Raw genomic sequence first — 17,043 nt, forward strand, 5'->3', positions numbered from 1 at the left:
TTTTAGGGGTTATCCTGTTCTTGTTTGGGGTGTTTTTGACTTGTTTTGGGGTCTCCGTTGGGTTTCATTGGGTTTTCCATGGTCATCATGTTGGAAAATTGTAAATTGTGGGTTTTGGAGATCATCAGGTAGGTTTAGGGTGGTTTTGGGGTGGATCTATGATTTTGAAGGATTTTCTTCCAATTTTGGGGGTGATCCCTTTCTTTTTTTTTTTTTTTTTTTTTTTTTTTTTTTGACGTGTTTTGTGGTCTCCGTTGGGTTTCGTTGGGTTTTCCATGGTCATCAATGTGGAAAAGTGTAAATTGTGGGTTTTGGAGAACTTCAGGTTGGTTTAGGGGGATTTTTGGTGTGGATCTATGTCTTTTGGGGTTTTCTTTCGTTGTTGGGGTTGAACCAGTTCTTTTTTGGGGTGTTTTTGACGTTTTTGGGGTCTCCGTTGGGTTTTGTTGGGTTCTCGTTGGTCGTTAAGCTAAATGGGAGTGGATTGTGGGTTTTGAAGAAGATCAGGTGAGTTTAGGGTGATTTGGGAGGGAAATGCATAGTTTTGTTTTTTTTTTCTTCTGATCCAGTTCTTTTTTGGGGTGTTTTTGACGTGTTTTGGGGTTTCCGTTGCGTTTTGTTGAGTTCCTAATGGGTTTTATGGTGGGTGGGAGTGGATTTTGGGATTTGGAGAAGATCAGGTAGGTTTAAGGGTTTTCTTGGGGTTAAATCACGTATTTTCTTCTGATCCGGTTTGCTTTTGGGGTGTTTTTGAGGTGTTTTGGGGTTTCTGTTGCGTTTTGTTGAGTTCCTAATGGGTTTTATGGTGGTTGGGAGTGGACTTTGGGATTTGGAGAAGATCAGGTAGGTTTAGGGTGGTTTTGGGATTGGATCCATGCTTTTTGGGGATTTTCTTCCAGTTTTGGGGGTTATCCCGTTCTTTTTTGGGGTGTTTTTGACATGTTTTGATGTCTCTGTTGGGTTTTGTTGGGTTTTCTGTTGGCATCTTGGTGGAAAAGGGTAAATTGTGGGTTTTGGAGAACTTCAGGTAGGTTTAGGGGGACTTTTGGGGTGGATTCATGGTATTTGGGGTTTTCTTCTGTTTTTTTGGGGGAGATCCTGTTCTTTTTTTTTTTTTTTTTTTTTTTTTTTTTGACATGTTTTTTGTCTCCATTGGGTTTCGTTGGGTTTTCCATGGTCATCATGGTGGAAAAGTGTAAATTTGTGGGTTTTGGAGAACATCAGGTAGGTTTAGGCTGGTTTTGGGATTGGATCTGTGCTTTTTGGGGATTTTCTTCCAGTTTATGGGTGATCCCTTTCTTTTTTGGGGTGTTTTTGACGTGTTTTGGTGTCTCCTTTTGGGTTTTCGTTTGGTTCATGTTGGTCATCATGGTGAAAATTGTAAATTTTTTTGGGGGGGGAATTTTCTTCCAGTTTTGGGGGTGATCCCGTTCTTTTTTGGGGTGTTTTTGACATGTTTTGGGGTCTCTGTTGGGTTTTGTTGGGTTCTTGTGTTTCATCCTGTTGGAAAAGTTTAACTTGCGTGTTTTGGAGAACATCAGGTAGGTTTAGTGTCGTTTTGGGGTGGATCTATGTTTTTTGGGGATTTTCTTCCAGTTTTGGGGGTGATTCCGTTCTTGTTTGGGGTGTTTTTGACTTGTTTTGGGGTCTCCGTTGGGTTTTAGTTGGATTCTCGTTGGTCCTTAAGGGAAATGGGAGTGGATTGTGGGTTTTGAAGAAGATCAGGTGAGTTTAGGGTGGTTTTGCGGGGAAATTCATAGTTTTTGGTGTTTTTTCTTCTGATTCAGTTCTTTTTTGGGGTGTTTTTGAGGTGTTTTGGGGTCTCCGTTTTTTTTTGTTGGGTTCTTGTTGTTCATCATGGTGAAAACGGGTAAATTGTGGGTATTGGAGAACATCAGGTAGGTTTAGGGGGACTTTTGGGGTGGATCAACGGCTTTTAGGGTTTTCTTTCGGTTTTGGGGGTGATCCCGCTTTTTTTTTGTGGTGTTTTTGACGTGTTTTGGGGTTTCCGTTGCGTTTTGTTGATTTCCTAATGTGTTTTAAGTTTGTTGGGAGTGGACTTTGGGATTTGGAGAACATCAGGTAGGTTTAGTGTGGTTTTGGGGTGGATCTATGTTTTTTTGGGGTTTTCTTTCTTTTTTAGGGGTTATCCTGTTCTTGTTTGGGGTGTTTTTGACTTGTTTTGGGGTCTCCGTTGGGTTTTAGTTGGATTCTCGTTGGTCCTTAAGGGAAATGGGAGTGGATTGTGGGTTTTGAAGAAGATCAGGTGAGTTTAGGGTGGTTTTGCGGGGAAATTCATAGTTTTTGGTGTTTTTTCTTCTGATTCAGTTCTTTTTTGGGGTGTTTTTGACGTGTTTTGGGGTTTCCGTTGGGTTCCGTTGAGTTCCTAATGGGTTTTATGGTGGTTGGGAGTGGACATTTGGATTTGGAGAACATCAGGTACGTTTAGAGTGGTTTTGGGATTGGATCCATGCTTTTTGGGGTTTTCTTTGGTTTTGGGGGTGATCCTGTTCTTGTTTGGGGTGTTTTTGACGTGTTTTGGGTTCTTCGTTGGGTTTCGTTGGGTTTTCCGTGGTCATCATGGTGGAAAAGTGTAAATTGTGGGTTTTGGAGAACATCAGGTAGGTTTATGAGGACTTTTGGGGCAGATTCATGGTTTTTAGGGTTTTCTTCTGTTTTTTCTAGTGATCCAGTGTGTTTTCGGTGTGTTTTTGACGTGTTTTGTGGTCTCCGTTGGGTTTCGTTGGGTTTTCCGTGGTCATCATGGTGGAAAAGTGTAAATTGTGGGTTTTGGAGAACATCAGGTAGATTTAGGGTGTTTTTGGGGTGGATCTATGGTTTTGGGGGATTTTGTTCCAGTTTTGGGGTGATCGAATTCATTTTTGGGGTGTTTCTGCCGTGTTTTGGGTTCTTCGTTGGGTTTCGTTGGGTTTTCCGTTGTCATCATGGTGGAAAAGTGTAAATTGTGGGTTTTGGAGAACATCAGGTAGGTTTAGGGGGACTTTTGGGGTGGATTCATGATATATGGGGTTTTCTTCTGTTTTTTTTTTTTTTGGGGGGGGGGTGATCCAATTCATTTTGGGGGTGTTTTTGACGTGTTTTGGGGTCTCCATTGGGTTTCGTTGCGTTTTCCGTGGTCATCATGGTGGAAAAGGGTAAATTGTTGGTTTTGGAGAACATCAGGTAGGTTTAGGTTGGTTTTGGGATTGGATCTATGGTTTTGGGGGATTTTCTTTTGTTTTTGGGGGTGATCCCGTTCTTTTTTGGGGTGTTTTTGACGTGTTTTGGGGTCTCCGTTGGTATTCCTTGGGTTTTCCGTGGTCATGGTGGTGGAAAATTGTAAATTGTGGGTTTTGGAGAACTTCAGGTAGGTTTAGGGGAATTTTGGGGTGGATTCATGGTATTTGGTCTTTTCTTCTGTTTTTTTTGGGTGATCCTGTTCTTTTTTGGGGTGTTTATAAGGTGTTGTTTTGGGGTCTCCGTTGGGTTTTAGTTGGGTTCTTGTTGGTCATCATGGTGAAAAAGTGTAAATTGTGGGTTTTGGAGAACATCAGGTAGGTTTAGGGGGACTTTTGGGGCAGAGTCATGTTTTTTGGTGTTTTCTTCTGTTTCTTGGGGTGGTCCCGTTCTTTTTTGGGAAATTTTTGAGGTGTTTGGGGGTCTCCGTTGGGTTTTGTTGTGTACTCGTTGGTCATCGTGGTGGAAAAGGGTAAATTGTGGGTTTTGGAGAACATCAGGTAGGTTTAGGTTGGTTTTGGGATTGGATCTATGGTTTGGGTGGATTTTCTTTTGTTTTTGGGGGTGATCCCGTTCTTTTTTGGGGTGTTTTTGACTTCTTTTGGGGTCTCCGTTGGGTTTCGTTGGGTTTTCCATGGTCATCATGTTGGAAAATTGTAAATTGTGGGTTTTGGAGATCATCAGGTAGGTTTAGGGTGGTTTTGGGGTGGATCAATGATTTTGTAGGATTTTCTTCCAATTTTGGGGGTGATCCCTTTCTTTTTTTTTTTTTTTTTTTTTTTTTTTTTTTTGACGTGTTTTGTGGTCTCCGTTGGGTTTTGTTGGGTTTTCCATGGTCATCAATGTGGAAAAGTGTAAATTGTGGGTTTTGGAGAACTTCAGGTTGGTTTAGGGGGATTTTTGGTGTGGATCTATGTCTTTTGGGGTTTTCTTTCGTTGTTGGGGTTGAACCAGTTCTTTTTTGGGGTGTTTTTGACGTTTTTGGGGTCTCCGTTGGGTTTTGTTGGGTTCTCGTTGGTCGTTAAGCTAAATGGGAGTGGATTGTGGGTTTTGAAGAAGATCAGGTGAGTTTAGGGTGATTTTGGAGGGAAATGCATAGTTTTGTTTTTTTTTTCTTCTGATCCAGTTCTTTTTTGGGGTGTTTTTGACGTGTTTTGGGGTTTCCGTTGCATTTTGTTGGTTTCCTAATGGGTTTTATGGTGGGTGGGAGTGGATTTTGGGATTTGGAGAAGATCAGGTAGGTTTAAGGGTTTTCTTGGGGTTAAATCACGTATTTTCTTCTGATCCGGTTTGCTTTTGGGGTGTTTTTGAGGTGTTTTGGGGTTTCTGTTGCGTTTTGTTGAGTTCCTAATGGGTTTTATGGTGGTTGGGAGTGGACTTTGGGATTTGGAGAAGATCAGGTAGGTTTAGGGTGGTTTTGGGATTGGATCCATGCTTTTTGGGGATTTTCTTCCAGTTTTGGGGGTTATCCCGTTCTTTTTTGGGGTGTTTTTGACGTGTTTTGGGGTCTCCGTTGGGTTTTGTTGGGTTTTCTGTTGGCATCTTGGTGGAAAAGGGTAAATTGTGGGTTTTGGAGAACTTCAGGTAGGTTTAGGGGGACTTTTGGGGTGGATTCATGGTATTTGGGGTTTTCTTCTGTTTTTTTGGGGGAGATCCTGTTCTTTTTTTTTTTTTTTTTTTTTTTTTTTTTGACATGTTTTTTGTCTCCATTGGGTTTCGTTGGGTTTTCCATGGTCATCATGGTGGAAAAGGGTAAATTTGTGGGTTTTGGAGAACATCAGGTAGGTTTAGGCTGGTTTTGGGATTGGATCTGTGCTTTTTGGGGATTTTCTTCCAGTTTATGGGTGATCCCTTTCTTTTTTGGGGTGTTTTTGACGTGTTTTGGTGTCTCCTTTTGGGTTTTCGTTTGGTTCATGTTGGTCATCATGGTGAAAATTGTAAATTTTTGGGGGGGGGGAATTTTCTTCCAGTTTTGGGGGTGATCCCGTTCTTTTTTGGGGTGTTTTTGACATGTTTTGGGGTCTCTGTTGGGTTTTGTTGGGTTCTTGTGTTTCATCCTGTTGGAAAAGTTTAACTTGCGTGTTTTGGAGAACATCAGGTAGGTTTACAGAATCACAGAATCACAGAATCACAGAATTTTCTAGGTTGGAAGAGACCTCAAGGTCATCGAGTCCAACCTCCAACCTAACGCTAACAGCCCTCCACTAAACCATATCCCTAAGCTGTACATCTAAGCGTCTTTTGAAGACTTCCAGGGATGGTGACTCCACCACTTCCCTGGGCAGCCTGTTCCAATGCCTCACAACCCTTTCTGTAAAGAAGTTCTTCCTAACATCTAACCTAAAACTCCCCTGGCTCAACTTAAGCCCATTTTAGTGTCGTTTTGGGGTGGATCTATGTTTTTGGGGGATTTTCTTCCAGTTTTGGGGGTGATTCCGTTCTTGTTTGGGGTGTTTTTGACTTGTTTTGGGGTCTCCGTTGGGTTTTAGTTGGATTCTCGTTGGTCCTTAAGGGAAATGGGAGTGGATTGTGGGTTTTGAAGAAGATCAGGTGAGTTTAGGGTGGTTTTGAGGGGAAATTCATAGTTTTTGGTGTTTTTTCTTCTGATTCAGTTCTTTTTTGGGGTGTTTTTGAGGTGTTTTGGGGTCTCCGTTGGTTTTTGTTGGGTTCTTGTTGTTCATCATGGTGAAAACGGGTAAATTGTGGGTATTGGAGAACATCAGGTAGGTTTAGGGGGACTTTTGGGGTGGATCAACGGCTTTTAGGGTTTTCTTTCGGTTTTGGGGGTGATCCCGCTTTTTTTTGTGGTGTTTTTGACGTGTTTTGGGGTTTCCGTTGCGTTTTGTTGATTTCCTAATGTGTTTTAAGTTTGTTGGGAGTGGACTTTGGGATTTGGAGAACATCAGGTAGGTTTAGTGTGGTTTTGGGGTGGATCTATGTTTTTTTGGGGTTTTCTTTCTTTTTTAGGGGTTATCCTGTTCTTGTTTGGGGTGTTTTTGACTTGTTTTGGGGTCTCCGTTGGGTTTTAGTTGGATTCTCGTTGGTCCTTAAGGGAAATGGGAGTGGATTGTGGGTTTTGAAGAAGATCAGGTGAGTTTAGGGTGGTTTTGTGGGGAAATTCATAGTTTTTGGTGTTTTTTCTTCTGATTCAGTTATTTTTTGGGGTGTTTTTAACATATTTTGGGGTTTCCGTTGGGTTTCGTTGGGTTTTCCGTGGTCATCATGGTGGAAAAGTGTAAATTGTGGGTTTTGGAGAACATCAGGTAGGTTTATGAGGACTTTTGGGGCAGATTCATGGTTTTTAGGGTTTTCTTCTGTTTTTTCTAGTGATCCAGTTGGTTTTCGGCGTGTTTTTGACGTGTTTTGTGGTCTCCGTTGGGTTTCGTTGGGTTTTCCGTGGTCATCATGGTGGAAAAGTGTAAATTGTGGGTTTTGGAGAACATCAGGTAGATTTAGGGTGTTTTTGGGTGGATCTATGGTTTTGGGGGATTTTGTTCCAGTTTTGGGGTGATCGAATTCATTTTTGGGGTGTTTCTGCCGTGTTTTGGGTTCTTCGTTGGGTTTCGTTGGGTTTTCCATTGTCATCATGGTGGAAAAGTGTAAATTGTGGGTTTTGGAGAACATCAGGTAGGTTTAGGGGGACTTTTGGGGTGGATTCATGATATATGGGGTTTTCTTCTGTTTTTTTTTTTTTTTTGGGGGGGGGGTGATCCAATTCATTTTGGGGGTGTTTTTGACGTGTTTTGGGGTCTCCATTGGGTTTCGTTGCGTTTTCCGTGGTCATCATGGTGGAAAAGGGTAAATTGTTGGTTTTGGAGAACATCAGGTAGGTTTAGGTTGGTTTTGGGATTGGATCTATGGTTTTGGGGGATTTTCTTTTGTTTTTGGGGGTGATCCCGTTCTTTTTTGGGGTGTTTTTGACGTGTTTTGGGGTCTCCGTTGGTATTCCTTGGGTTTTCCGTGGTCATGGTGGTGGAAAATTGTAAATTGTGGGTTTTGGAGAACTTCAGGTAGGTTTAGGGGAATTTTGGGGTGGATTCATGGTATTTGGTCTTTTCTTCTGTTTTTTTTGGGTGATCCTGTTCTTTTTTGGGGTGTTTATAAGGTGTTGTTTTGGGGTCTCCGTTGGGTTTTAGTTGGGTTCTTGTTGGTCATCATGGTGAAAAAGTGTAAATTGTGGCTTTTGGAGAACATCAGGTAGGTTTAGGGGGACTTTTGGGGCAGAGTCATGTTTTTTGGTGTTTTCTTCTGTTTCTTGGGGTGGTCCCGTTCTTTTTTGGGAAATTTTTGAGGTGTTTGGGGGTCTCCGTTGGGTTTTGTTGTGTACTCGTTGGTCATCGTGGTGGAAAAGGGTAAATTGTGGGTTTTGGAGAACATCAGGTAGGTTTAGGTTGGTTTTGGGATTGGATCTATGGTTTGGGTGGATTTTCTTTTGTTTTTGGGGGTGATCCCGTTCTTTTTTGGGGTGTTTTTGACTTCTTTTGGGGTCTCCGTTGGGTTTCGTTGGGTTTTCCATGGTCATCATGTTGGAAAATTGTAAATTGTGGGTTTTGGAGATCATCAGGTAGGTTTAGGGTGGTTTTGGGGTGGATCAATGATTTTGTAGGATTTTCTTCCAATTTTGGGGGTGATCCCTTTCTTTTTTTTTTTTTTTTTTTTTTTTTTTTTTTTGACGTGTTTTGTGGTCTCCGTTGGGTTTTGTTGGGTTTTCCATGGTCATCAATGTGGAAAAGTGTAAATTGTGGGTTTTGGAGAACTTCAGGTTGGTTTAGGGGGATTTTTGGTGTGGATCTATGTCTTTTGGGGTTTTCTTTCGTTGTTGGGGTTGAACCAGTTCTTTTTTGGGGTGTTTTTGACGTTTTTGGGGTCTCCGTTGGGTTTTGTTGGGTTCTCGTTGGTCGTTAAGCTAAATGGGAGTGGATTGTGGGTTTTGAAGAAGATCAGGTGAGTTTAGGGTGATTTTGGAGGGAAATGCATAGTTTTGTTTTTTTTTTCTTCTGATCCAGTTCTTTTTTGGGGTGTTTTTGACGTGTTTTGGGGTTTCCGTTGCATTTTGTTGGTTTCCTAATGGGTTTTATGGTGGGTGGGAGTGGATTTTGGGATTTGGAGAAGATCAGGTAGGTTTAAGGGTTTTCTTGGGGTTAAATCACGTATTTTCTTCTGATCCGGTTTGCTTTTGGGGTGTTTTTGAGGTGTTTTGGGGTTTCTGTTGCGTTTTGTTGAGTTCCTAATGGGTTTTATGGTGGTTGGGAGTGGACTTTGGGATTTGGAGAAGATCAGGTAGGTTTAGGGTGGTTTTGGGATTGGATCCATGCTTTTTGGGGATTTTCTTCCAGTTTTGGGGGTTATCCCGTTCTTTTTTGGGGTGTTTTTGACGTGTTTTGGGGTCTCCGTTGGGTTTTGTTGGGTTTTCTGTTGGCATCTTGGTGGAAAAGGGTAAATTGTGGGTTTTGGAGAACTTCAGGTAGGTTTAGGGGGACTTTTGGGGTGGATTCATGGTATTTGGGGTTTTCTTCTGTTTTTTTGGGGGAGATCCTGTTCTTTTTTTTTTTTTTTTTTTTTTTTTTTTTTGACATGTTTTTTGTCTCCATTGGGTTTCGTTGGGTTTTCCATGGTCATCATGGTGGAAAAGGGTAAATTTGTGGGTTTTGGAGAACATCAGGTAGGTTTAGGCTGGTTTTGGGATTGGATCTGTGCTTTTTGGGGATTTTCTTCCAGTTTATGGGTGATCCCTTTCTTTTTTGGGGTGTTTTTGACGTGTTTTGGTGTCTCCTTTTGGGTTTTCGTTTGGTTCATGTTGGTCATCATGGTGAAAATTGTAAATTTTTGGGGGGGGGGAATTTTCTTCCAGTTTTGGGGGTGATCCCGTTCTTTTTTGGGGTGTTTTTGACATGTTTTGGGGTCTCTGTTGGGTTTTGTTGGGTTCTTGTGTTTCATCCTGTTGGAAAAGTTTAACTTGCGTGTTTTGGAGAACATCAGGTAGGTTTACAGAATCACAGAATCACAGAATCACAGAATTTTCTAGGTTGGAAGAGACCTCAAGGTCATCGAGTCCAACCTCCAACCTAACGCTAACAGCCCTCCACTAAACCATATCCCTAAGCTGTACATCTAAGCGTCTTTTGAAGACTTCCAGGGATGGTGACTCCACCACTTCCCTGGGCAGCCTGTTCCAATGCCTCACAACCCTTTCTGTAAAGAAGTTCTTCCTAACATCTAACCTAAAACTCCCCTGGCTCAACTTAAGCCCATTTTAGTGTCGTTTTGGGGTGGATCTATGTTTTTGGGGGATTTTCTTCCAGTTTTGGGGGTGATTCCGTTCTTGTTTGGGGTGTTTTTGACTTGTTTTGGGGTCTCCGTTGGGTTTTAGTTGGATTCTCGTTGGTCCTTAAGGGAAATGGGAGTGGATTGTGGGTTTTGAAGAAGATCAGGTGAGTTTAGGGTGGTTTTGCGGGGAAATTCATAGTTTTTGGTGTTTTTTCTTCTGATTCAGTTCTTTTTTGGGGTGTTTTTGAGGTGTTTTGGGGTCTCCGTTGGTTTTTGTTGGGTTCTTGTTGTTCATCATGGTGAAAACGGGTAAATTGTGGGTATTGGAGAACATCAGGTAGGTTTAGGGGGACTTTTGGGGTGGATCAACGGCTTTTAGGGTTTTCTTTCGGTTTTGGGGGTGATCCCGCTTTTTTTTGTGGTGTTTTTGACGTGTTTTGGGGTTTCCGTTGCGTTTTGTTGATTTCCTAATGTGTTTTAAGTTTGTTGGGAGTGGACTTTGGGATTTGGAGAACATCAGGTAGGTTTAGTGTGGTTTTGGGGTGGATCTATGTTTTTTTGGGGTTTTCTTTCTTTTTTAGGGGTTATCCTGTTCTTGTTTGGGGTGTTTTTGACTTGTTTTGGGGTCTCCGTTGGGTTTTAGTTGGATTCTCGTTGGTCCTTAAGGGAAATGGGAGTGGATTGTGGGTTTTGAAGAAGATCAGGTGAGTTTAGGGTGGTTTTGTGGGGAAATTCATAGTTTTTGGTGTTTTTTCTTCTGATTCAGTTATTTTTTGGGGTGTTTTTAACATATTTTGGGGTTTCCGTTGGGTTTCGTTGGGTTTTCCGTGGTCATCATGGTGGAAAAGTGTAAATTGTGGGTTTTGGAGAACATCAGGTAGGTTTATGAGGACTTTTGGGGCAGATTCATGGTTTTTAGGGTTTTCTTCTGTTTTTTCTAGTGATCCAGTTGGTTTTCGGCGTGTTTTTGACGTGTTTTGTGGTCTCCGTTGGGTTTCGTTGGGTTTTCCGTGGTCATCATGGTGGAAAAGTGTAAATTGTGGGTTTTGGAGAACATCAGGTAGATTTAGGGTGTTTTTGGGTGGATCTATGGTTTTGGGGGATTTTGTTCCAGTTTTGGGGTGATCGAATTCATTTTTGGGGTGTTTCTGCCGTGTTTTGGGTTCTTCGTTGGGTTTCGTTGGGTTTTCCATTGTCATCATGGTGGAAAAGTGTAAATTGTGGGTTTTGGAGAACATCAGGTAGGTTTAGGGGGACTTTTGGGGTGGATTCATGATATATGGGGTTTTCTTCTGTTTTTTTTTTTTTTTTGGGGGGGGGGTGATCCAATTCATTTTGGGGGTGTTTTTGACGTGTTTTGGGGTCTCCATTGGGTTTCGTTGCGTTTTCCGTGGTCATCATGGTGGAAAAGGGTAAATTGTGGGTTTTGGAGAACATCAGGTAGGTTTAGGTTGGTTTTGGGATTGGATCTATGGTTTGGGTGGATTTTCTTTTGTTTTTGGGGGTGATCCCGTTCTTTTTTGGGGTGTTTTTGACTTCTTTTGGGGTCTCCGTTGGGTTTCGTTGGGTTTTCCATGGTCATCATGTTGGAAAATTGTAAATTGTGGGTTTTGGAGATCATCAGGTAGGTTTAGGGTGGTTTTGGGGTGGATCAATGATTTTGTAGGATTTTCTTCCAATTTTGGGGGTGATCCCTTTCTTTTTTTTTTTTTTTTTTTTTTTTTTTTTTTGACGTGTTTTGTGGTCTCCGTTGGGTTTTGTTGGGTTTTCCATGGTCATCAATGTGGAAAAGTGTAAATTGTGGGTTTTGGAGAACTTCAGGTTGGTTTAGGGGGATTTTTGGTGTGGATCTATGTCTTTTGGGGTTTTCTTTCGTTGTTGGGGTTGAACCAGTTCTTTTTTGGGGTGTTTTTGACGTTTTTGGGGTCTCCGTTGGGTTTTGTTGGGTTCTCGTTGGTCGTTAAGCTAAATGGGAGTGGATTGTGGGTTTTGAAGAAGATCAGGTGAGTTTAGGGTGATTTTGGAGGGAAATGCATAGTTTTGTTTTTTTTTTCTTCTGATCCAGTTCTTTTTTGGGGTGTTTTTGACGTGTTTTGGGGTTTCCGTTGCATTTTGTTGGTTTCCTAATGGGTTTTATGGTGGGTGGGAGTGGATTTTGGGATTTGGAGAAGATCAGGTAGGTTTAAGGGTTTTCTTGGGGTTAAATCACGTATTTTCTTCTGATCCGGTTTGCTTTTGGGGTGTTTTTGAGGTGTTTTGGGGTTTCTGTTGCGTTTTGTTGAGTTCCTAATGGGTTTTATGGTGGTTGGGAGTGGACTTTGGGATTTGGAGAAGATCAGGTAGGTTTAGGGTGGTTTTGGGATTGGATCCATGCTTTTTGGGGATTTTCTTCCAGTTTTGGGGGTTATCCCGTTCTTTTTTGGGGTGTTTTTGACGTGTTTTGGGGTCTCCGTTGGGTTTTGTTGGGTTTTCTGTTGGCATCTTGGTGGAAAAGGGTAAATTGTGGGTTTTGGAGAACTTCAGGTAGGTTTAGGGGGACTTTTGGGGTGGATTCATGGTATTTGGGGTTTTCTTCTGTTTTTTTTGGGGAGATCCTGTTCTTTTTTTTTTTTTTTTTTTTTTTTTTTTTTGACATGTTTTTTGTCTCCATTGGGTTTCGTTGGGTTTTCCATGGTCATCATGGTGGAAAAGGGTAAATTTGTGGGTTTTGGAGAACATCAGGTAGGTTTAGGCTGGTTTTGGGATTGGATCTGTGCTTTTTGGGGATTTTCTTCCAGTTTATGGGTGATCCCTTTCTTTTTTGGGGTGTTTTTGACGTGTTTTGGTGTCTCCTTTTGGGTTTTCGTTTGGTTCATGTTGGTCATCATGGTGAAAATTGTAAATTTTTGGGGGGGGGGAATTTTCTTCCAGTTTTGGGGGTGATCCCGTTCTTTTTTGGGGTGTTTTTGACATGTTTTGGGGTCTCTGTTGGGTTTTGTTGGGTTCTTGTGTTTCATCCTGTTGGAAAAGTTTAACTTGCGTGTTTTGGAGAACATCAGGTAGGTTTACAGAATCACAGAATCACAGAATCACAGAATTTTCTAGGTTGGAAGAGACCTCAAGGTCATCGAGTCCAACCTCCAACCTAACGCTAACAGCCCTCCACTAAACCATATCCCTAAGCTGTACATCTAAGCGTCTTTTGAAGACTTCCAGGGATGGTGACTCCACCACTTCCCTGGGCAGCCTGTTCCAATGCCTCACAACCCTTTCTGTAAAGAAGTTCTTCCTAACATCTAACCTAAAACTCCCCTGGCTCAACTTAAGCCCATTTTAGTGTCGTTTTGGGGTGGATCTATGTTTTTGGGGGATTTTCTTCCAGTTTTGGGGGTGATTCCGTTCTTGTTTGGGGTGTTTTTGACTTGTTTTGGGGTCTCCGTTGGGTTTTAGTTGGATTCTCGTTGGTCCTTAAGGGAAATGGGAGTGGATTGTGGGTTTTGAAGAAGATCAGGTGAGTTTAGGGTGGTTTTGCGGGGAAATTCATAGTTTTTGGTGTTTTTTCTTCTGATTCAGTTCTTTTTTGGGGTGTTTTTGAGGTGTTTTGGGGTCTCCGTTGGTTTTTGTTGGGTTCTTGTTGTTCATCATGGTGAAAACGGGTAAATTGTGGGTATTGGAGAACATCAGGTAGGTTTAGGGGGACTTTTGGGGTGGATCAACGGCTTTTAGGGTTTTCTTTCGGTTTTGGGGGTGATCCCGCTTTTTTTTGTGGTGTTTTTGACGTGTTTTGGGGTTTCCGTTGCGTTTTGTTGATTTCCTAATGTGTTTTAAGTTTGTTGGGAGTGGACTTTGGGATTTGGAGAACATCAGGTAGGTTTAGTGTGGTTTTGGGGTGGATCTATGTTTTTTTGGGGTTTTCTTTCTTTTTTAGGGGTTATCCTGTTCTTGTTTGGGGTGTTTTTGACTTGTTTTGGGGTCTCCGTTGGGTTTTAGTTGGATTCTCGTTGGTCCTTAAGGGAAATGGGAGTGGATTGTGGGTTTTGAAGAAGATCAGGTGAGTTTAGGGTGGTTTTGTGGGGAAATTCATAGTTTTTGGTGTTTTTTCTTCTGATTCAGTTATTTTTTGGGGTGTTTTTAACATATTTTGGGGTTTCCGTTGGGTTTCGTTGGGTTTTCCGTGGTCATCATGGTGGAAAAGTGTAAATTGTGGGTTTTGGAGAACATCAGGTAGGTTTATGAGGACTTTTGGGGCAGATTCATGGTTTTTAGGGTTTTCTTCTGTTTTTTCTAGTGATCCAGTTGGTTTTCGGCGTGTTTTTGACGTGTTTTGTGGTCTCCGTTGGGTTTCGTTGGGTTTTCCGTGGTCATCATGGTGGAAAAGTGTAAATTGTGGGTTTTGGAGAACATCAGGTAGATTTAGGGTGTTTTTGGGTGGATCTATGGTTTTGGGGGATTTTGTTCCAGTTTTGGGGTGATCGAATTCATTTTTGGGGTGTTTCTGCCGTGTTTTGGGTTCTTCGTTGGGTTTCGTTGGGTTTTCCGTTGTCATCATGGTGGAAAAGTGTAAATTGTGGGTTTTGGAGAACATCAGGTAGGTTTAGGGGGACTTTTGGGGTGGATTCATGATATATGGGGTTTTCTTCTGTTTTTTTTTTTTTGGGGGGGGGGGTGATCCAATTCATTTTGGGGGTGTTTTTGACGTGTTTTGGGGTCTCCATTGGGTTTCGTTGCGTTTTCCGTGGTCATCATGGTGGAAAAGGGTAAATTGTTGGTTTTGGAGAACATCAGGTAGGTTTAGGTTGGTTTTGGGATTGGATCTATGGTTTTGGGGGATTTTCTTTTGTTTTTGGGGGTGATCCCGTTCTTTTTTGGGGTGTTTTTGACGTGTTTTGGGGTCTCCGTTGGTATTCCTTGGGTTTTCCGTGGTCATGGTGGTGGAAAATTGTAAATTGTGGGTTTTGGAGAACTTCAGGTAGGTTTAGGGGAATTTTGGGGTGGATTCATGGTATTTGGTCTTTTCTTCTGTTTTTTTTGGGTGATCCTGTTCTTTTTTGGGGTGTTTATAAGGTGTTGTTTTGGGGTCTCCGTTGGGTTTTAGTTGGGTTCTTGTTGGTCATCATGGTGAAAAAGTGTAAATTGTGGGTTTTGGAGAACATCAGGTAGGTTTAGGGGGACTTTTGGGGCAGAGTCATGTTTTTTGGTGTTTTCTTCTGTTTCTTGGGGTGGTCCCGTTCTTTTTTGGGAAATTTTTGAGGTGTTTGGGGGTCTCCGTTGGGTTTTGTTGTGTACTCGTTGGTCATCGTGGTGGAAAAGGGTAAATTGTGGGTTTTGGAGAACATCAGGTAGGTTTAGGTTGGTTTTGGGATTGGATCTATGGTTTGGGTGGATTTTCTTTTGTTTTTGGGGGTGATCCCGTTCTTTTTTGGGGTGTTTTTGACTTCTTTTGGGGTCTCCGTTGGGTTTCGTTGGGTTTTCCATGGTCATCATGTTGGAAAATTGTAAATTGTGGGTTTTGGAGATCATCAGGTAGGTTTAGGGTGGTTTTGGGGTGGATCAATGATTTTGTAGGATTTTCTTCCAATTTTGGGGGTGATCCCTTTCTTTTTTTTTTTTTTTTTTTTTTTTTTTTTTTGACGTGTTTTGTGGTCTCCGTTGGGTTTTGTTGGGTTTTCCATGGTCATCAATGTGGAAAAGTGTAAATTGTGGGTTTTGGAGAACTTCAGGTTGGTTTAGGGGGATTTTTGGTGTGGATCTATGTCTTTTGGGGTTTTCTTTCGTTGTTGGGGTTGAACCAGTTCTTTTTTGGGGTGTTTTTGACGTTTTTGGGGTCTCCGTTGGGTTTTGTTGGGTTCTCGTTGGTCGTTAAGCTAAATGGGAGTGGATTGTGGGTTTTGAAGAAGATCAGGTGAGTTTAGGGTGATTTTGGAGGGAAATGCATAGTTTTGTTTTTTTTTTCTTCTGATCCAGTTCTTTTTTGGGGTGTTTTTGACGTGTTTTGGGGTTTCCGTTGCATTTTGTTGGTTTCCTAATGGGTTTTATGGTGGGTGGGAGTGGATTTTGGGATTTGGAGAAGATCAGGTAGGTTTAAGGGTTTTCTTGGGGTTAAATCACGTATTTTCTTCTGATCCGGTTTGCTTTTGGGGTGTTTTTGAGGTGTTTTGGGGTTTCTGTTGCGTTTTGTTGAGTTCCTAATGGGTTTTATGGTGGTTGGGAGTGGACTTTGGGATTTGGAGAAGATCAGGTAGGTTTAGGGTGGTTTTGGGATTGGATCCATGCTTTTGGGGGATTTTCTTCCAGTTTTGGGGGTTATCCCGTTCTTTTTTGGGGTGTTTTTGACGTGTTTTGGGGTCTCCGTTGGGTTTTGTTGGGTTTTCTGTTGGCATCTTGGTGGAAAAGGGTAAATTGTGGGTTTTGGAGAACTTCAGGTAGGTTTAGGGGGACTTTTGGGGTGGATTCATGGTATTTGGGGTTTTCTTCTGTTTTTTTTGGGGAGATCCTGTTCTTTTTTTTTTTTTTTTTTTTTTTTTTTTTGACATGTTTTTTGTCTCCATTGGGTTTCGTTGGGTTTTCCATGGTCATCATGGTGGAAAAGGGTAAATTTGTGGGTTTTGGAGAACATCAGGTAGGTTTAGGCTGGTTTTGGGATTGGATCTGTGCTTTTTGGGGATTTTCTTCCAGTTTATGGGTGATCCCTTTCTTTTTTGGGGTGTTTTTGACGTGTTTTGGTGTCTCCTTTTGGGTTTTCGTTTGGTTCATGTTGGTCATCATGGTGAAAATTGTAAATTTTTTTGGGGGGGGAATTTTCTTCCAGTTTTGGGGGTGATCCCGTTCTTTTTTGGGGTGTTTTTGACATGTTTTGGGGTCTCTGTTGGGTTTTGTTGGGTTCTTGTGTTTCATCCTGTTGGAAAAGTTTAACTTGCGTGTTTTGGAGAACATCAGGTAGGTTTACAGAATCACAGAATCACAGAATCACAGAATTTTCTAGGTTGGAAGAGACCTCAAGGTCATCGAGTCCAACCTCCAACCTAACGCTAACAGCCCTCCACTAAACCATATCCCTAAGCTGTACATCTAAGCGTCTTTTGAAGACTTCCAGGGATGGTGACTCCACCACTTCCCTGGGCAGCCTGTTCCAATGCCTCACAACCCTTTCTGTAAAGAAGTTCTTCCTAACATCTAACCTAAAACTCCCCTGGCTCAACTTAAGCCCATTTTAGTGTCGTTTTGGGGTGGATCTATGTTTTTGGGGGATTTTCTTCCAGTTTTGGGGGTGATTCCGTTCTTGTTTGGGGTGTTTTTGACTTGTTTTGGGGTCTCCGTTGGGTTTTAGTTGGATTCTCGTTGGTCCTTAAGGGAAATGGGAGTGGATTGTGGGTTTTGAAGAAGATCAGGTGAGTTTAGGGTGGTTTTGCGGGGAAATTCATAGTTTTTGGTGTTTTTTCTTCTGATTCAGTTCTTTTTTGGGGTGTTTTTGAGGTGTTTTGGGGTCTCCGTTGGTTTTTGTTGGGTTCTTGTTGTTCATCATGGTGAAAACGGGTAAATTGTGGGTATTGGAGAACATCA

This window comes from Aythya ferina (genome assembly GCF_964211825.1).
Source record: "Aythya ferina genome assembly, contig: HAP1_SCAFFOLD_109, whole genome shotgun sequence".
Lineage (NCBI taxonomy): Eukaryota > Metazoa > Chordata > Aves > Anseriformes > Anatidae > Aythya > Aythya ferina.